We start from the raw sequence: 14,476 nt of genomic DNA, 5'->3' as shown, positions 1-14,476 counted from the left end.
CTTCCTTATCCAGTCATGGTAACGGTACTCTACAGCCTCTGGGATAGTTCAGTTTTAGCCCATAAATGAGTTGAAGACATGCTCTGCATTTAGACCTTTGTACAAAACTCCTCAGAATCCCTTAAAACAAGGCAAGGATATCAGCTTTTATATGTAAGGGAAGACTGCTGGTGAAAATAAGGAAGTTGAAGCAGAAAACAATAGCTAAGCAGTTAGCTCTTTCCAACTTCAAGTATTAAAAGACAGCACTAAAATCCAGATGAAACAAAGTAACAGACTTACCAAAAGATAAAACCAGTAGAAGAATGGATCAATTTTGGTGTGTAAAAGAGACATCTACGTGAAAAACTAGTATGAAAGCAGAAAAGCAGACAAATAACCACTAAATGGCTTTTGTGCTGTGAGGAGCCAGGCATTCACAACAGCATTTCACAGGGACATAATGATTCTATGATTCTATGACATACCACAGAACCTTTCCAATCCACAGCAGCAGATCAGAAAGCAGTAAATTACAAAGAAAGCAGTGGTAAGTCATCTATAAGCTAAAGCTTTTTATATCAATCTTTTATTCATTCTACATGAAAAGGTATCTACCATTAAAAACACCACTGAACTTACAGATTTATCACAGAATCAATAATTAGCAGAGATATGTCTGTTACCAACAAAACTCTTCAGCTGCACATTAATACAATTATTCAAAAGACTATAGGAAGAAAATATTCTCTGAAAAAGCTCAGCCTAAACAGGGTCTGATGGTCCATGCAAGGAATAAAAAAGTAAATAAATAAATGAACACTACATTTGCTATGTGATTGTGTTATGACTTTTAAAAGCAAGACCACCTTCATAGACACTTATTGCTTCCTACAATAAATTTCAAACGCTACATGGATGTGTCACATGTACAGTAAAAAGGGAAGAAACAGTCTTTCAGTGCAAGGTATTAACTACTACAGCCTGGTGGCACTTATCTATAGGACTGAATTTTGTTCCCCTCTGCAGTTCACCAAGAGTTGCTTTTGGAGATTGAACTATGCCATAAAGGACAATCAAAATAACTTAGAAACATTAATAAAAATGTAGTAGTTGTTTAAATAGATTACATCTTCACTGACACTCTGCCTCCGTTGTTTAGAAAACAACTTAATAAAATACCTCACAAGAAATGTGTATCATTAAAAGTTTGGCTGACAAGGACAGAAATGACCCTGCCGGTGATCTCCACATTGCAAATCCTGGGCATCTGAAAGACTTTTTGCCTCAGGATGTACAAGGTCTTCATACATTATGAACATTTGGAAACGTGATTTCAGGGGAAAAAAAGTTCATTCCTTTGTTTTTGGCTTAAAGCTGGAAGGAGAGAGAGCTGAATTTTTTTTTTTCCATTTGCATGCTAAAATTGTCAATGTCTGCAGATGGTGAAAATGGATGACTAACTTGAAAAAAGGTTACCTATTATGGGAAGTCGTAAGTGGCTAAGGAATCTGGGGGAGAAGTAAAAGCAGTTCATTTTTCCCTTGTCTTCATTCCTCCAGTGAATATAACTTACAGTAATGCCAGGCCTAAAAATGGAGGCCACAGAAGGGGAATCTGGAATCACTTACCCTTATACTCTGTATTTCCACATTCTAAAGAGAAAACGAATGTCCACAACACTTTCTAATCACCTCCAGAAATTCAATTCAGTGTTGACTCATGCTTGTGAATGGAGAATAAATGCCCTGACAGAGCAGTGGCTTTGGAAGTCTACCTCAAGTTCCACTAGGCAAGTAATTTGACCCATATGGTGGGGCATCAGAGGGAGGAATTGAAACTTGGACAGAACACACTTTCCCCTCCCAAAGAAAAGCACCAGAAATACCTCATTTGAAGACTATAATCCATTTACATACTTGATCCCAGAATAGCTCATATACGGAGTTAGTCCTACACTTATTTGTGTCCCATTGCATTGTAAATTCAGTTAAAAAAACAAAAACCAAAACCAAGAAAACGCCAGGGTAAAATACCTTTTGGTCCAAAAAAAAAAGTGTTCTTCCTTATCTGTAGCACTTAGTCCAAATTGAAGCCATTTTTAGTCATAAAATCATAATCACACAACCCATGAACTATTATAATCTGGGCATGATAACCTTACGTAATTTGAGTAACTGTTATTGATTAGAGCAAACACATTCCTGATAAAAAATTTCTGGTGGTAGCAGCTAAGATTATGCCTAAAAAGTTGTATTAAAAATGACTGCAATTAATACAGTACTTTTTACACCCACATATTTTGAAGATATTCATAAAATGAAACATTCAAGTGCCAAGATTCACTTAATACCATGGGGATCAATATATGCAGACTACTTCTGGTAACTTCTGTCAAATCTTGAAAGAATCTGAGATACAAGAAGGTAAACTGAAGAAAATTAGCTCCAATAGCTACCCAAAAGCCTTTTTATCTGGCCCGGTGCCATTTATGCTACCTCTGATATAAGCCTATACAAATCTAGGCTAGTTTTCTTGTGGACAGTGGCTGAAATAAGAAGTTTGAATGAAGCATTTTATGAATATAAACACAAGTGTCTTCTGAAATTGTTACAGAATGACCTGATCTTGGGAGGAATTTCCACCTGATTCTAGCCTGTCAAGAATTAGAAGAACAAGATTAGAAACCCAAGATTAATAAATTGCTATGCAAATAAACTACTTGCTCTGGTGCTACCAAGCATATTGCTACTATTAACAAGGACAAATGTTATTCAAAAACACCTTTCAATTAAACTGTTCCTGCTCAGTACAGTTAGATTGAAAATTTGATTTTTGAATTTTTGGTAAAATAAGGTACTACCACAGTATTTCAAATAGACTAGATTTGATATTTCACCGCAGGAACAGAAGTAGACTGTGGCACTGAACTTCAGAATTTAAAAGTACAGATTCAGAGTAAGGTAATGCCAATTTATCAAATCCAAACACATTGGGAAAAGAGGGTTGGGGAGGGAAACACATATATGGATTTTCCAGGAAAAAAAATACAAAAATATTGGGCATCTCTTCGCAATTTGTCTGAGAACAGAATGAGCATAGATCAAAGTACTTACTTTTCCAAGATTTTAACCTGTGAATTAATTAGCAACTTATGGCAACACAATACAAGAAGCATGACCTTAGAGCATAAATTCATTTAAGATGCAAGCCTAGTTCACCATCAACCTTAGGAAACTGCTACAGGAAAAGTCAGTTAGTTACTTATTTCATTCAACAAATGAAATAAAACCATGCAACTATTCCTAAAAAAGGTAAATGTTTATCCCTAAACCTCATGGATTTCACTTACAGAGTATGTTTTTTTACTACACTGTTTCCACATCAACACAAAAGAACCTTTCAGCAAGTGCAGACTTCTGCACAGAGCAAGAGCAACTTCCACTAATGGATAAGAAGTTCTAAGTAAGCATTTAACAAGTGGTGGCATTATGCTTGCTTTAACCTGGAAAATATTCAGTAAAGCTTGAAAAACAGTCCAACTAGTATAACGCTAAAGCACAAAAGACTAAGAGAATCACTTGCTGTAGCACTGCAGCTGGGGGGCTTTCATAAGGGCAGACAGAACTGATCAGACAAACACTGTACACAGGCTTGGGGTTCACACCTTCGAAGAAAGGAATAATTCAAAGATAGAAAAAAAAGCATTTCAAGCATTAAGAGGACTGATTTGATTGCAGTGTGTCAGCACTCTCAAAGTGAGAATATTAGAAGTATCTTTAACAGATACAGGTTTAACAAAAGTTGAAGTTTAAAATATAAATAATTTGATTTAGAAACAGGGGCATACATATTTTCAGTAGTTTGCATGATTAAGTATTTAAACAAGGACATAAAAAATTCCCTTACCTCTCGCCTATTTTGAATCTTCAAATCAAGATCGGAGTCCTTATGTCTAGAACATACTTCATATTTTAGGAAAAAAAATATAAACAAAAGCCAGTTATTATCACAATGAATGGTATGAAACACAATCACCTGAAACAGAGCAGTTAAGAACCCAGTCTATTTTGACCTTAGCCCCAAGACACAACTCTAACTTCCAAATGTCTCTATGCCCAAAATCATTTGGGGAAAAGTCACTCTGAATGAACAAAGCATGCCACTAATGAAAAAAAAAAAACAACCAAAAAACCAACACCCAAACAGATTATGCCAATCTGTGTACTCAAACTAATAATTCAGATACAGGAGAAATGTTAGAGGCAATTATAAATAAAGAATACATGTTAGCCACAGGTATTGTACCTTTCGGCTTGTTCTGTCAGATGGCAAACTAGAAAAAGCCGTCAAGCACAACACATTACCTGAAAAATCAGCAAACACTGACTGGCAATGTTTACATGTTTCCATTAATAAGTGACATTTATGGTCACAAACATTATATTAATGTTTGCATGCACACTGCAAGAGACAATAGCAGAGATGACCCGTTCCTGCATAATATCACACATAATTCACACAAGATTTGTATTGTATCCGTAACATCATAATGATTACATAATAATTGACTAAAGATGGTAATACACTGACTATCTGGTTATGCAGAGAGTGAAAAGAAAGTCCGTAACTAAAACTGAAAAACTCGATAAGAGGGCCATTTGCAAGCCAGCAAATAGCATGATACTCATTCTGGCAACCTAAAAAAACAAATTGCCTCTCTTAATTAAGCAAATACTGCAAAGCACATTCTCACCCACAAACTACAGATAGAGAAAGCTCCTATCTTAAATCAAAATGAAGTTATGCTTTTCACAAAGCAATTTTATCCTCAGTTTCCAACAATAAGGATAGCCTCAGTTTCAAACATCAAGGATCCTTATTGCTGCCAAAACAGGAGCCCTTTAAATGTAGTCGAAGTTCTAAGTTATTCAACTCTACAAGCAGCTGGCAGAAGTCTCCCAATACCTAGCCCTTGTTCTCATGGGGGACTTCAACCTACCAGACATCTGCTGGAAATACAACACTGCAGAGAGGAAACAGTCTAGAAGGTTCCTGGAGTGTGTGGAAGATAACTTCCTGACACAGCTGGTCAGTGACCCACAAGGGAGGTGCCTCATTTGACCTGTTGTTCACAGAGAAGGACTGGTGGGAGGTTGGGTGGTGGGAGGCCATCTTGGGCTGAGCGATCACGATATGATTGAGTAGTCAATTCTTGGCAAAGTGAGGAGGGGGCTCAGCAAAACCACTACCATGGACTTCCAGAGGGCAGACTTTGGCCTGTTCAGGGCACTGGTTGGGAGGGTCCCTTAGGAGACAGTCCTAAAGGGCAAAGGGGTCCAGGAAGGCTGGGCTTTCTTCAAGGAAGTCTAAAAGCACAAGATCAGGCTGTTCCCATGTGCTGTAAGATGAACCAGCAGGGGAGATGAGCTGCCTGGCTGAACACGGAGATTTTGCTAGGACTTGGGAAAAAAAGATTTTACCACTTTTAGAAGAAGGGTCAGGCAACTCAAGAAGAGTACAGGGATCTTGTTAGGTCATGCAGGGAAAAAATTAGAAAGGCAAAAACCCAGCTAGAACTCAATCTGGCCACTGCTAAAAGGGATAACAAAAAACATTTTTACAAATACATTAACAACAAAAAAAGAGCCATGGAAAATCTCCATATTCTATTGGATGAGGGGGGAACATTCCCACCAAGGATAAGGAGAAGGCTGAGATACTTAATGCCTTCTTTGCCTCAGTCTTCAATACTCAGACCAGTTATCCCCAGGGTATTCAGGCCCTGGAGATGGCAGGCAGGGACGAATCACAGAATAAACCCCCTGTAAGCCAGGATGAAGCAGTTTTACAACCTGCTGAGCCTCCTGGACACTCACAAGCCTATGAGCCGGATAAGATCCACCTGGGAGTACTAAGGGAGCTGGCAGAGGACCTCACCAAGCCACTCTCCATCATTTATCAGCAGTCCTGGTTACACAGGGGAGGTCCCAGATGGCTGGAGGATTGCCAGTGTGATGCCCATCTACAAGAAGGGCTGGAAGGAGGATCCAGGGAACTACAGGCCCATCAGCCTGACCTCCGTACCAAGGAAGGTTATGGAGTGGTTCATCTTGAGTGAGCTCACCAGGCATGTACAGGACAACCAGGGGATCAGGCCCAGCCAGCATGGCTTCATGAAAGGCAGGTCCTGCCTGACCAACCTGACCTCCTTCTATGACCAGGTGACCTGCCTGGTGGATGAGGGAAAGGCTGTGGATGTTGTCTACCTGGATTTCAGTAAAGCCTTTGACACCGTCTCCCACAGCATCCTCCTAGAGAAGCTGGCAGCTCATGCCTTAGACAGGTGTATTCTTTGTTGGGTAAAATACTGGCTGGATGGCTGAGCCCAGAGAGTTGTGGTGAACAGAGCTAAATCCAATTGGCAGCTGGTCATGAGAAGGGTTCCCCAGGGCTCAGTTTTGGGTCCAGTCTTGTTTAATCTCTTTATCAATGATCTGGATGAGGGGATTGAATGTGCCCACAGTAAGTTTACAGATGACACCAAGTTGGGTGGGAATGTTGATCTGCTCGAGGGTAGGAAGGGTCTACAGAGGGACTGGACAGGCTAGAATGATGGGCCGAGGTCAGTTGTATTGCGGTTCAGCAAGGCCAAGTGCTGGGTCCTGCACTTTGGTCACAACAACCCCATGCAACACTCCACACTTGGAGAACGGTGGCTGGAAAGCTGCCCAGCAGAAACAGACCTGGGGGTGCTGATTGACAGCTGGCTGAACATGAGCCAGCAGCATGCCCAGGTGGCAGAGAAGGCCAACAGCATCCTGGCTTCTATCAGGAATAGCGTGGTGAGCAGGTAGGCCAGTGATAGTACCCCTGTACTCAGCACTGGTGAGGCGACACCTTGAATACTCTCTGCAGTTTTGGGACCCTCATTACAGAAGGGCATTCAGTTGCTGGAGCGTGTCCAGAGAAAGGCAATGAAGCTGGTGAAGGTTCTGGAGAACAAGTCTTATGAGGAGCGGCTGAGGGGGCTGAGGTTATTTAGCCTGGAGAGGAGAAGGCTGAGGGGAGACCTCCTTGCTCTCTACAACTACCTGAAAGGAGATTGTAGAAAGGTGGATGTTGGTCTCTTCTCCCAAGTTACTTGCAATAGGACAAGAGGAAATGGCCTCAAGTTGCATCAGGGGAGGTTTAGATTGGATATTAGGAAAAATTTTTTTACTGAAAGAGTGGTCAGGCATTGGAACAGGCTGCCCAGAAAGGTGGTGGAGTCACCATCCCTGGAGGTGTTCAAAAAACCTGTAGATGTGGCACTATGGGACAATGGTTTAGGAGGAATGGTAGTGTTGGGCTGATGGTTGGATATGGTGATCTTAGAGGTCTTTTCCAACCTTTATGATTCTATGATTGCCAGTACAAGGTCAGAATACAAAGTAGTTATCTTGTTAACATCAACCTAATTATACATCTGTAGGGAAAATAAATCTCCTTCTTGCCACCTTGCATGGAGGTGGAAAATAATGGTAGAGCTAGTTTAAATAAGTTATTCCACTAGTAGGAAAACTACAAAAATCCTGGTTTTCTTCACACGTGCATATTTCTTCCTTACAATCTTACATTGCATTGTAGCACTGCCAACACCCACACCCCCCCGCCCGCCCGATTATCTCTGATTCTCTCCTTGACCCCCTCAACAATTTCCCCCACTGGTTCCATCAACTTATAATTGTTATTTGAAAAAGAGGCAGTCATAATTGTGAAAGCAGTCATCTTTCGGCACAAAGAACAAGTAACTTGAGCACACCATACTTTGTCATTACCCCTACTTTTGAATGAATTGTACTAACGCTACTTTAGAATAGTATGTGCCGTGTTTGACAAAGGAATAAAAAGACACTTAACTTCTCACATGTAGTATGAAGTTGCTTGTATAAAGTACTTTTTCTGATAAAAAAAACCACACACAATGAAAACAAGGGAAAATAGTATAATTGATTAATTCACTGCTGGTTTATTCCTCCCTACAATGCTGGCTCTGCAATATGATTGCCAGGCTTCAGACCTCTGCAGCAGCAAACTTCACTCAAACTTTCAATAGCAAATAAGGTTTTCAATCTCACTAGTTCTCATCAAAATGAATATTTAATTTTCATAGTCTGTTGATTTAAATATAGATGCACTTATTCAGTAAAATTAACTTGGGAAAATCTAATTCAGATAAGAGCAGCAAGTTTTTTCTTGACTCTTTAGAGCAATTACAGAACAAACCACTGTTTACAGTGTGCCTTCAGTTAGCAATGGAACTGTTACATACTACAATAGCAAAGATTGTTTTCAATGCAGAATAACCCCTTTCTCTCTTTCCTTTTGTTGTATTTATGACTTCCACATATTAGCTAAACTTACAGTCTAATACAGCACACTTTGATTTTTAAAAGGGGGGTTCAAGGAATACAGAACTACAAGTTCACTTCAAGACAGAGCTTCAAAACAAGTGTTGTATAACCTAAAAGACATGGACAGCTTCTGCCTGGCTTTTAATGTACTCCAGTCAAACTGCCGTGAGCAGATTTTCTCTACATTTCCTTTAAACGTGACAGTATACCTAACCGAGCAAATTGGAGTAGTTTCAACCATCATTAAACATCTTTACTAGCAATGACAAAAAGAGAACAGAGTTTAAGCTACTAAATTCTCAGGGATGCAGACAGTCTTAAATCCATTGCATCTCCAAGCACCATCAATACAAGCTTCCATTTAATAATTCTACTCCCACATGTGTACCAATGGACGATAGTTCCAAAACAAAACAAAACAGAGAAAATGTTTATTTTATAGCATACAGAATTTCACTGCACTTTCTTGTAAGCTGGTATCATCTCTTAACACAGTAGCTAAAAAGTGAAACACTACGAACACGCATGCTTCTCAAAACATCATGTCCACATATACTTTGTAGGCTGCATCTAGCGTAAAACTTCAGTGGAAGTATTTCTACTACTTCTTACAAGTTTCCCAGAGAGTTCAGGAATTTAATCTGGAATTATTTCAGTCCTGGGAGATCACTACCTGTCAGAAGCTAAAAAGGCCACCTAGATTAAACAATCATATGGGAATGGAAGCTATTAAAGCAAATGTAGAATGGTTCTTGGCAAGAAAGCTTACCTATATCTCCTATTTATACCTATATAAAGCTTAGAGATTACCTCCTCTAAAGCATGTAAGTAGTCAGGAGAAGTAAGTCTACGTTGAGAAACTGCAGCAACCAGAAGCTGCAGTCTCTTAGTAGCAGAAGTCTTTCATAGCATGGTAATTAATTTCTGGCATTCTCGGCATTAGGATTTGGCTAGCATAGTTACAACCTCTAAGTCGACTTTACTAAAACATTTACAAATGTTCAGTCTTGATTTTCTATGGTGACAACAGAGTGACAAGATCAGGCTGACTACATAGCCCACATAAAGAAATGAAACATTTTCCTCAAGAAGTGATTTACAAAATGCTTGAAAATTTATTTCTTAGTTTTCTCTTGCAGCACCTCTATGCAACTCTAGAGGTTTTCTAAAAAGAAAAAAAAAAATTCCTGATCCTTTTCTAATACCTCCTACATGATCTTACCAAGTACCTTCAGTTCTGCACAGATTCTGTATTCTCTTAAAACACATTATAGGATATCTGTAAACACAACTTAAATCGAGAAATAAAGCTACCAGAAGGGTACAAGGTTTCTATTTCTATCCACCTTGTCACCAACCAAAGAATTTTATGAATTGTAGAGCACCTGTATGAGACACAATAAGTATCATAGTTCAGATTTTCATCTGACCTGCCACTAAAAGAACAAACATAAAATTCACAAGTATCCTACCCAGCAATAATCAGTAATAATTTTTAAAAGCACACTATCTAGTGCTAAAAAGACTTGTTAAAACATATTTAACACACGCCTAATTGTTCATGCTGTATAAAGGAAACCAATTTACAATGGAAGATACATCCATGAGATGCTCCTTAAACATAACGTTTCATCTCCATTTCTTTTTTAATTCAAACCTTTTCATCCACAAATTTAATTCCTCTGTGAAACTCTGGAAAACAATTATGTAGGATTATTTTGAAAAATACCTAACAATATATTTCCAGATGAACGTTCCAGAGCATATAGAGAGAATAGAACAGAACTTCTTGAACTGGCTCCTTAGAGGCACATATTTCATATAGAAGGTAGGAAACAGCTAATCTGATTTGACACAAAGCATGCATCGAGTGATAGTTTTGTAACAATTAGAAAAACAACCCAAACACATGAAGTAACAAAAGAATGTCCCAGTACTTAATAAACGATAATCATAATCAAACCTCCTGTGAGTCTTATTAACTTCAGGACATGCTAAACTTTCCACACAGGACACTCTGAACACCTGACGCTTTCAGACTAAGAGAGGCCAACTTAAAAGACCAAATTTGACAGCACAACTCACTAAACCATTGAGAAAACAATGAGAATTTTGTAATACCAAATATATACATACATATGTATGTGTACGCATATATCCCTAGACCTTAAAACAACTCAAACCACAAGTGTTCTATATTTTATCTACAAGTACCACTTCATTTCCTATTTCTCAGAAGACTTAAAATCCCATATGCCACTTAGACACACAGCACTGAAGCCACTCACGTGCACAGCTAAGGTCATACATGCAAGGGACATGCCTCCTCTATTCTCTAGCTTACTGGCAATGTGTTGCCACCACTACTAACTGTCACCCCACCCCCAAAGCGACCCTTTCTCCAAAAGCCATGAGGTTTTGAAGCCCTGCAACGCGCCCCGCCCCGCCCCCGAAGGAGAGGAAGCATTCAGGGACAACTCGGGACAGCTCCATCCACCCCGGCTTCCCACAGGTAGCACCACCTCGCCCGCAGCTGAGCTGCCCCAGGCCCTTCCACGCAACAGGCAACTCTGCTCGGGGGTAGGAAGGATAGAGTAGGGGATGTCAGGGTTTCCTTTTTCCAGAAGACAAGAGCCACCTTCCCCTCGAGCTGGGGGAGCTGTCCAGACAGAAGGACAAGGACGGACGGTCCATGGCCCACAGAAGAGTCCCTGCTCCGGGAGGGGTGTCTGGGGAGGAAAACCCCACACAAAACCCAGCCTCTCCTAATAACATCACCACCCCGCCCCGCGAGAATACAGCGTGCTTGCCGCAGCACGGCAAGTTCAAGCACAGTTCCCCCACCCCGCAAACGTCGGACACCTGGGGGGCACATGCCCCGTTCCTCCGCAGACCCCCACCCCCCCTGAGGCGGAGAAGACCCTCGCCCCGCACCCTCTCCCACCTCACGCGCAGGCCGTGCCGGGAGGCCCCCCGCAGCCCCGCACCGCAAACACCTCGGCGGAGGGGGGGGGGGGGGGGGATTGCAGGCCCGCCCCGCCCCCAAGATCCTCGCCTGGCCTCACACGGCCTGCGGCCCCCACAGCGGGGCGGGGAAAGGTCGGGACCCCGGCCCCACCACCGGTGGGGTCTCCCACGCCACGCCACGGCCCCGGACTGACCTGACGAGGGAGGGGCGCCGCCGCCTCTCGGGGCCGGCGGGGGGTTTTCCTCCCCGCCACCGATCCTCTGCGCCCCGGCCCGTCCTTCCCCGGGCGCCACCACAGAGAGAAAGCCCAGGATGCGAGCGAGGTAACGCGAGACAGAGGGAAACACCAGCCCTCTTCCCCTGACCCTGCCAAAAAATTAAAAAAGAAAGGGGGGGGAGGGGGGATAAAATTAAAAGGCTCGGCCCGGAGTTTAAAACAAAGAGGCGGAAATAGCCGAGCGCGGCCCGAGCGAAGCCGAGCGGGGGCGCCGCGCGCTCAGCGCGCATGCGCGCGGGGCGCTCACCCGGGCAGGGCTCCGGCCGCCCCTTCCCCCGAGAAGCGGGGCTGGCCCACGCGCGCTCCCCTCCTCTCCCGCCGCGGGCGCGTGCCGGGAGCGGGTGGGGTCCGGCCGCGGGGTTCCCTGTGCCGCTCGGCGGCAGCCTCCGGCCGTCCCGGGAACCTGGCCTGAGGGGCAGAGGGAGGATATCCGGGTCCCCGGGGTGCCCAGCCTTGAAAATTCAGTTGAACTTGTGAACACGGCGAGGTTAATGAAGGTGATTTACTTTTTGGCAGGGTATGGCCCTTCGTTGCTCCAAGCTGTGTCATGTCTCAAGATTTTCTTCAAAACCATATAGGTGTCTTTTTAATCGATGAATGCAGTAGGAGCTGGGAGTACTGGTGGCAAGACACACAACTTAATGGCAAGCTGCAGGTAACTCAAACACTCCAGCTGATGAAATTAAGATTTTGGCTACCTGGAAGTTGAAAGGTGTGAGGTCTTAGGTCAAGGACCATGAATAAAGCTTGGAAAGCCCATGGATAGTTCAACTTCACTCCAAGTGGTTGAATGGCAAGGTTGCAAAGACAAGTGCTTATAAAATTCACCTGTCCAAACTGTAAGACACCAGAGCAAGCTTTATGTTCCCAATTATGCATATATTTTGAATGTAATGCTTTAACATACCTGCGTATTGTCATCTTTCTTTCCTCCCTGCCAACCAAGAATGAGCCACGAGGCAGTCTTCCACCTTACCTAGGAATGCAACTGGAAATGGACGGTCTGTCATGCCACAGCCCTAGAAGATGTTTTCTTCTTTATCCAACAAACTACTGAGACTTTACTGTGTACCAAGACTTCAGGGTCTGTGCTTGACTCTAGGAGCTAATTAATCCAGAAGCTAAGCCTGTGTTAATAGAAAATATACCAGCACTGTTGATTTGCTCTATTTAACTCCAAGGGTTGTGTGGTTAACTGGATGCACCTTGTCTGTCATAAATATAAATTCTGTTTTCAGTTTAACCACGAATGATTTTATATGGGCCTTTGCTTACAGAGATATATTCTAGAAAGTAATGGCGCCTCCTGCCCAATTTATGGAATTGGAGTTCAAGTAGCCAGAAGCAAAAGTAACAAACTATAAGAATGTGCATGAAATGATAAACTGGATGCCTGCTTTTAAAAATTTTATTAATTTGTTTATTTTTATTTTACTTTTTTTTGTTCCTAGTGTTTCCAGAGCCAAACACTGTAGACTGGGAAAACCATTAAAGCCAGAGTCAATGAATTTTGGTTTTCTCTTACTACAGATACTTTTTAGAAGATGGTAGCTGAAGCAAGATGATATGGCCATGCCTACTCAATTAATCTACTTTAATACATCCCTTGTGACAAGATTATTGCGACCCTCAGAGAGCCAAGGCAATGGTTGCTCTGTTTTCAAACTCATTATCCTAATATCAGTTCTCATGCCTTTGGCAATGCCGAGTGTGTTAGCCTATAATGGATATTTCTGGATTATAAATTTAACCAGTGACTAGAGCGTCTAAGATCATAACTGAGTAGATATGGGTGCCTTGTCTGAACTGTAGCACTCAGTAATAGGGGAGAAGTGAAACTTTTTGTTAGCATTGCAGTCAGTGAGCTGCAATCAAACTACAGAAGTTCAGAGAATGACTTGGGGAGAACTAGAAATAGCATTTGAAGGATTATTTCTATCAGCTTTATGTGAGTTAGTCCTTACAGTTCTCACACAAACAAAAGCATAGCATGAGCACAGGTAAGTTGAAGCTCTAGCTTCTGGAAGCATGTATTTCCTAACTAAAACAATTAATGGAAGAAACTCTATATGAGACCTTTTGACAGGAGAATCCCTGAGACAATCATGGAGCAAGTCCACCCATGCCATTTCTGAACACATGAAGGAGAATAACACGTCTTACCGAAGGTAAATCAGGGTGGATGAACCTGATTGTCTTCTATGATGTAATGACTGTGAGGAGTGTGGTGCATGTTTCGTACTTAGACTTAGCAAGGCTTTTGATACAGTCTCGCACAACATTCTTACCCCATGTTGGGACATTATGTCCTGGATAGATGAACTACTGGATGCGTGAAATACTGGCTGGATCGTTGGTCTGAAAGAGTACTGGTTAATGGGTCACATTCTACCTGAAGGCTGGTGACAGCATGAAGTTCTTCAGCAGTTTTCCCTGGGACACGTTTAACATAGTTGTCAGTGACTTGGACATCCAGAAATAAGTCTGTGTACAACACCAAATTGGGAGTGCAGTCTATGTGCTGCACAAGACCATCATTAGGAGCGACCTAAACAGGCTGTAGGAATAAAATTCAACAAATACAAAGTCCTGCACCTAGAACAGACTTAACTTCCTGCAGCAATAGAGGCCAGGGTGTGACCAACTAGCTGGAAAGCAGGTCTGTTGAAAATGCTTTGTGAATTCTTGGGGACAATAGGCTAAACATGAGTCACCAGTGTACCCTGGCACTGAAGAGAATTAACAGCATCTTGGGATGTATTAAACGGCCAGTACATTGGGGGACGTGATTTTTTTTTTTATATTGTACTTGTTAGAACAAGTCTGGCATAGTGCATCCAGTTTTGGGTGGACCAG

The 14,476-nt window shown here is 42.1% G+C and overlaps 1 protein-coding gene and 1 long non-coding RNA gene across 8 annotated transcripts in view; one reads left to right on the top strand and one right to left on the bottom strand.

Moving 5' to 3' along the window:
- The window catches only part of PCGF3 (polycomb group ring finger 3), a 57,858-nt gene extending 46,190 nt beyond the window's left edge, over window positions 1–11,668 (bottom strand). For 3 of the 7 annotated variants that reach the window (XM_064437738.1, XM_064437737.1, XM_064437736.1), the window contains exons 1-2: window positions 11,537–11,586; window positions 3,889–3,944 (exon numbers count right to left, since the gene is read on the bottom strand). The gene's annotated coding sequence lies outside the window, so the exon portion shown is untranslated. Of the gene's footprint in view, window positions 1–3,888; window positions 3,945–11,536 lie in introns of all 7 variants that reach the window. The other 4 variants (XM_064437742.1, XM_064437741.1, XM_064437740.1 and 1 more) reach the window with 4 other exon arrangements.
- On the top strand, window positions 11,532–13,127 carry LOC135310419 (uncharacterized). The gene is made up of 3 exons (XR_010370462.1): window positions 11,532–11,666; window positions 12,137–12,275; window positions 12,567–13,127. It is a non-coding gene; the product is annotated as an uncharacterized LOC135310419 (long non-coding RNA).
- The last annotated feature ends 1,349 nt before the right edge of the window (window positions 13,128–14,476 follow it).

Source organism: Phalacrocorax carbo, chromosome Z, assembly GCF_963921805.1.
Source record: "Phalacrocorax carbo chromosome Z, bPhaCar2.1, whole genome shotgun sequence".
NCBI classification, from domain to species: domain Eukaryota; kingdom Metazoa; phylum Chordata; class Aves; order Suliformes; family Phalacrocoracidae; genus Phalacrocorax; species Phalacrocorax carbo.
Note: the sequence above shows the minus strand (reverse complement) of the source record. Positions and strands in the feature narration are given on the sequence as shown.